General features: G+C 35.8%; 1 protein-coding gene across 1 annotated transcript in view; it reads left to right on the forward strand.

The window, feature by feature from the left end:
* Window positions 1–2,065: 2,065 nt before the first annotated feature.
* Window positions 2,066–6,800, forward strand: part of LOC108656685 (serine protease SP24D) — a 97,352-nt gene continuing 92,617 nt past the window's right edge. The window contains exon 1 of the mRNA XM_089263954.1: window positions 2,066–2,084. The gene's annotated coding sequence lies outside the window, so the exon portion shown is untranslated. The remainder of the gene's footprint in view (window positions 2,085–6,800) is intronic.

A 6,800-nucleotide genomic window follows, 5' to 3' on the forward strand; every position in this document is an offset into this window, starting at 1 on the left:
CAAGCGAATTCCCACGTTTAATGCTTAGCAAATGTGCAGGGAAATTTTAACAGCCGCGCAGAAATGTCCCAAGGCAAGCTATTGGCACGCTAACAGGATGCTGTTAGGGGTCATAGCTATTCGAACAGCGCGCTGTTAGTGCTCTGTAATTAAGCCATTTTAGTTAAAGATCTAAAATATGATCGAAATCTAAATGGTTTTCTATAGATATATATTACCATAATTTGGTGCATTTTTATTTAAAATGCAAATTAGCAAATGACTAAAATACCGCACAATCAAATTAATGCAAGTGTACTGCTTACACAGTAATATATTTAATTTCAATTCATTTTTAATAGCTAACGAATGCGGTTTGTGCGGTATTTTAATTTGTTGTTTGCGATTAGCCCACGGCGATTAATAATATGCGCACATAAAAATACATTTTAATTGCGATATATTTGACAAATATTTGCAGTCGGTTGAGCTTTGAATTCGAATCTGGGCAAATGATGTTTGCAGTCTTTCGCATTATTGAATTTTTGTCGAATTTTTTCCCTTCATTATTGGCATCTTTTAACGCTGGGCAAACTTTAATTAAATGAAAATGCAGCTGCATACAAAATGAAAAGCCATTAACCAATAACAAATTATTATTTTATGCCACTTATACTATCTGCATATATGCGTGTACATGTGTGTGTGTGCGTGTGTGTGTGTGTGTTGGGCGAGGACACAGCAGAGCAGAGAGGCTATAAAAATAGCGAAAATGTTGGGAAAGTTTTTAAAACACTTTTAATGACGGGCCAAGCGGGCAACTCGCCTGGCTTTCGTCTTGTGCGGCTCGCCTCGCCTCTATTCATTGCTCTCCCATATATACCCTAACCTTACTTACAGTGGGGTATATTCGTTACCTGCGCAAATAACTCCATGTAGTTATATTCGCTTCTATTCCACATTTATTCACTATGTATACCTTAAGCTCAGTGGCAATGGGTATATCTGGATAATAAATCTATATATCTTTCCCTATCTGCCTCTGTCTATCCGTGCATTCATCCCTTGCTCCGTTAAAACTTGGCGTTTTTCAATTTTCATTAGATTTTACCTATTTTACTGGGATTGATAACTATCGATAGCTGTCGATATATATCTATTTCGATTTTTAGCACATCATTTGAAAACATCGTTGACATCGCCATAGCCAAAGCTGCCATAGCAACGCCTGTTCATCGCATTAAATCTGTTCATCCGGGAGCAAAGTTACTTTGGAATACATGTCCACATGATTACTACATAGAGAATAAGCCCAACTCTATGTTAGGTGCAGGGTATTCGCTAGTCGGGTATACCCGACTCGAGCACGTTTACTTGTTTTTAAATAGTTTTGATTTTCTTTTCATATATTTTTTGCTTTTGGCTCTGCTTTTTTCTTTACTTTGCCTCACTTTGGCTGTCGCCTGGGCGGGCAGCTCGGGCGACATTGAGGCCCAACCGCAAATCATAATTGTTGTGGCAGCAACAACAACAACAACAACAACAACAACAACGACAACGGCAATGGAGGTGGAGAGCAACACAACAATAACAATAATACCAGCTGTGGCCAGCACAAAAAGGACATTAGCCTGGCTATCGCCTTGACTGTCTGACTGCGCCGCGCCCAGCTATTACACACGCCCCCTACAAGCCCAGCCTCCTCGCTACCGCGCTCCCCCGCCTCCATCACTCGTTTGCTGTCTGTTGCTTGTTATTGTAATTCTCATTGTTTCATGCATTTTTGCCGTTTGATGCTGCTGCTCCTGCTCCTACTCCGGCTCCTGCTCCGGCTGCTGGTCCCTGCCCCTGTCCTGGCTGCGATGCGTATCACAGCGAGTTTTGTTATAACTTTCCCGCTCAGCCACTGAAAGTATGTTACAGCATTTATCTATTGCCCTGAGACGCGCAACGCGATCTGCCCCTCTCTCTCTTTCTCTCTCTCTCTCACACTCTCTCACTCTCTGTGTGTGGCAATACAAAAGCAATCATAAAGTTACAGCCGCCAAACTGCCTGCTACCCCTTGGGGCGCCATTTCCCAAAAAAAAAAAAAAAAAAAAAAAGAGAATAAATAAAAGTACAGTCAGAGTCGCGCGAGCTCGAGACTTGTTTAAATGGGCCTATCTATAACCACCTAGATAGAGAGTGAGCGAGAGGGGAGGAGAGAGAACTGACAAATTTATTGCTTGCTAATAGGAAAACAGTCCAGAAACGGACAAAGGACCAACTTTTGGCAAACGCCAAGCGGAAGCAAAACTGTTTTTCAACATTTTCGTGTATGTGTGTGTGTGTGTGTTTTTTTTTTTTTTTCATTTAAAACAAAAAATGAAAGGAGAATAAAAATATGTTTTCAGCATAATTTCATTCATTATATACGAATTTCCATTGTTGCGCGCGTGCCGCTCAATTTCGGCGAACTCATTATCGTGCCACGCCCATGCCGCCCCACGCCCCTCGGCCATAGCTATAGACATAGCCCGCAGTTCACCTTGGGCAAACATATTTTGGCTAATTTGATTTTAATTTCATTCGAAATGTTTTTTCCCACTCTCACTCCCCCCTCTGTATATCGCTGTCTCCCTCTCACCCTCCCACCATCTCTGTCTGTCCGTTTGTTATTCTTTGAGTGAATCGCTTTGGTTGGTTTGGCTCGGTCTGGCTAGATTGTTAATTGATAATAAAACAAAGGCAAGCAAATAATTCATTCAAATTGATGAAAACCGCAAGAAGAAGCAGAGACACAAATTAATTGAAATCATTTCCCCGGAACTAAGCAACTGTCGCAGATTTTTGGCCCTAGGCGCACACACTATAAATAAATGCGGGCATTTTAGGCTAAACAATAACGCACACAATTCACAAATATTTGAAAACAAAATGAACAACACAAAAAATAAAAGACAATTTTTAACGAGAATTAGATTTAATAAAAACGTAAAACAAATAAATTGAGAATGCAACAAAAATAGTTAAGAAATTCTGCCCTTCACAGTGACAAAAGCTGATCGCTACGAGCATGAGTGGCATAGCAGCCAGCTGCATAGAGCAGTAGCGGTCGGCGCTGCCACATCGTTGCGAAATTGATTCAAATGTCTAGCGAAACGCCTGAGCACTGCGCACATTGGCTTTTTGAAACGGTTTTCGTACACTCTTTCAGTTTGTTGCAGTGCAACTGGTGGAACTGGCAAACGCAGCGCACATTCCAGTCGCACAATTTCAGCGCATAAGAATATCACTAGTCATTTAAACACTTGAATAAATAGTATATTGACGTGTTGAAATATTTTTTACCAAATCCAAGTCCACTCGAATCTTTCATGCTGGGAAACATGATTTCATCATTTATAGTGTAAAAAATAACAAAACAAAACATGAATTGAGAGCAACGTTTTTCGAATATTCATATTTAGGTACACTCGCAACAAGCGAAGAGCAACAATTTATATGTGCAAAGGGGGGGAGATATAACAACTAAATATAAATTATAACATAAAATATAATGACATAATATATATTATATATTAAACACAAAAACGAAAAAAAAAAACAAACAACAAAACAAAAGAAAACAATTTTTTTTTTAGAAAGTACCTTTAAATGCAAAATTTAAGCGAAACCAAATAACATGAGGCAGATGAATCGGAAGAAGAAGAGGGATGAGAAGAAGAACAAACAACTAACATTAATTTTAAACATAAATTTAATAGTAAAATTAAATGTATTATTGATAAGAAATGGTAAAGAGGTATACACAGCAAATTGTTAACAAAACTTTGAAAAATTGTTTAAAAAAAACTAAAAAACTATTAAAAAAAAAAAAAACAAAACTAAACAAATACGAATTGAATTAATTTGTAAGCAAAAAAAAAAAAAACACACAAGAAATATGGAGGAAAAAAACATTAATAAAGTAACAAAATATACTTAAACGAAAAAAAAAAAAAAAAAATGCAAATTATACGATTTACAAAACCTAAAAACAAATTGTAAAAGTCCCAACACTAAATGTTTTTTTTTTGTAACTTAAGTTTTGAAATTGCTTTGGCATGGCAAGAGTATTCAATAGTCGAGTTGTTTGCCCAGCACACAATGCACACTCTATAGATCCACCCCCGACCCCCATTCCCCACCCCTCAACCACACTTCAACAAAATTAAATCAAACACAATTTAAAAGAAGGAATACAAAACAAAAAATATAATAATAATGAAAAAACACTCAAATACACTCTCTCAAATAATTTGTGGCACCCAGAAAAAAGAAGAAGAAGACAACACAAAGTAAAATAAAAATAAAGTAACGCAAAACACAAGAAAAACGTAAATTTGTTCGTTTGAGCTGTTTGGGAATTTTCTAAAAATGCAAATTGGCAAATTCACAGAAAAAAAAAATTATAATTAAAAAAAAAACAGGCAAAAAGCCAAAACCAAAAACCTAGAAAAAAATAAAATACAAAAACAACAACAAAACTTAGCAAATAGTGAAAACTTTTAAAGGAACGAGAAAAAGCAACAAGAAGAAGAAGAAGAGCAAAGCAAACACGATAGAAAACAGAACTAAAAACAAACGAAAATGATAAGATAAAAACAAAAACAACAACTAATTATTTATAACAACAAATTAATGGAAAAATGAATGAAAACAAAAAAAAAAAACAAAACAAATGACATAAAAGAACAAACCAAAAAAAAAATAAAACAAATTCAAATAGAAATTCTTTTCAAATATCAATAAAGCAAGAATATTAAAAACAAAAAAACAAAAACAAACCAAAAATTATTTTTTATTAACTATAATTACTATTAAAAAGCAGGGCCGGATCTAACCTCAACGTGGCCCTAGGCAACCGTCAATCCGGCCCCGATGAAAAGCCTCTAGATGAGCATGCACGACTACAAAATACCCTGCACCTGGCAGCTCTCATAATTCTAAGCTTATTTTACACTGACACTTACATACACACACTCACACACACACATACATATATATGTATATAAAACATTCTCTATGATGCATCGGATTGATCTACAGACAGATCCCAATCCGAGTCAGCTAAGCTTGAAGGACAGTCTATGATGATGTAGCGCTCGTTAAATTCCATACGGCATGATTCCACCAGGAGCACCTAAATCCGAATATGTATATTCCATATAAAATTCTACAACTGATATCCGATAAAGTTTTTTATCGATCAGCATAAAACAGAAATTGAGCCGCACAAAAATTTCAAGTCTCTGGCTCTCTATCTTCTACAGACAGATGGATGGACTCGTCGATCAAGAATATATAGTATATGTACATATATGGAACCTGACACGCCTCCTTCTGCCTGTTATATATATTTATACAGGGTTCACTGTATACAAAAAAAGACACGCACAGTAGAAATTGTCATACAAGCTGTGCTTAAAAACGAAAATAAATGATCGATAGGAACCGATAACAATGAGCGTATCGATATTTATCGATAACTCTGGTGAGCTGTCGAGCAAACTTGTATAGAATATTTTTAATATTAGGAGTAGAAATTGAAACTTCCGAATCTCTACCTATTGAGTCTCACGGACGGAGAAACGAACAGACAGACAAACGGACAGGACGGCATATGTATATAGTTGGATCAATTCCGGTGACTGTCCCTTATAAGAATATACATATATACACATAAGAAAATTACGAAATAATACCTAATATTATAAATTAAGAGTTTATTGAAAATCTTGGAATAATTAATAATTAATTTATTTTGTAATGTTTAATCATCACATAATAATGCTAAAAATAGACTTAAATATATTTTAAGTCTATTGACGATTGCAAATGCGTCATTGAATATTAAGGTCAAGGCTTTAGTGACATTTCTTGAATCCCCATTTCTAGCACACACAGGGCCGGATCGAAGTCATTAATGTCATCTGACGATGTGTACTAGGTGCCTCTAAAATAAACTTTAGTATCAGAGTAATGAGAATTAAACATTATAATAATTACATACTTATGTTCCTGATTTCGTTCAGGGTGCTGGAGGGCCTAGGGCCCTGCCCCAACACCTATGGCAAAGATAGACGATTGCAAAATAGTCTTAATTTGATATATTATATATATATGATTAAAACTAATATATTATATTAGATTTATTATAAATTATCTCCACTATTCGTAATAGATCCACAGCGGGACAAACAAACATAGTTGAATCAGCTCAGCAGGCGAATCCTATATAGAATCCACATAATCTTGGGGATCATGTGATTATACTCTTAGCAATTTAATTCCCTTAAACTCAATAAAAAGATGCATTGGTATTTCAATTTGTTAATCACTTTATTAGAATTGAACTACAACAGCGGAAAAGAGAACTATTTGTAGAGCTAAGGTGATCTAAAAGCTACTGCTAGATATTCATACTAAGTACATAAATAAGCATTGCTGCGTAGCTCACTAGGCGTGAGAGATTTTCAATAACTAACTAGGTACTACAGAGAGAGAGATATATATAAAGAGAGCGAGATAGAGAGAGAAATAGAAGGAAAGAGAACATGTGTCGAATGTGTGCGAATTGCGTGTGTGTGTGTGTGTGTGTGTGTGTGTGTGTGTGTGTGTGTGTGTGTGTGTGTGTGTGTGTGTGTGTGTGTGTGTGTGTCTTTGATGTGATGTTTTATCTTTTGGTATGTTATATTATATTTTGGTATGTATGTATGTATGTATGTATGCATGTATGTATGTATATATGTATAGTATGTTTACATAAATATAAATGTGCATTAGGATGCGTGCTCAA

This window comes from Drosophila navojoa, chromosome X (assembly GCF_054131105.1).
Source record: "Drosophila navojoa isolate 15081-1374.11 chromosome X, UAZ_NAV_1.0, whole genome shotgun sequence".
NCBI lineage: Eukaryota > Metazoa > Arthropoda > Insecta > Diptera > Drosophilidae > Drosophila > Drosophila navojoa.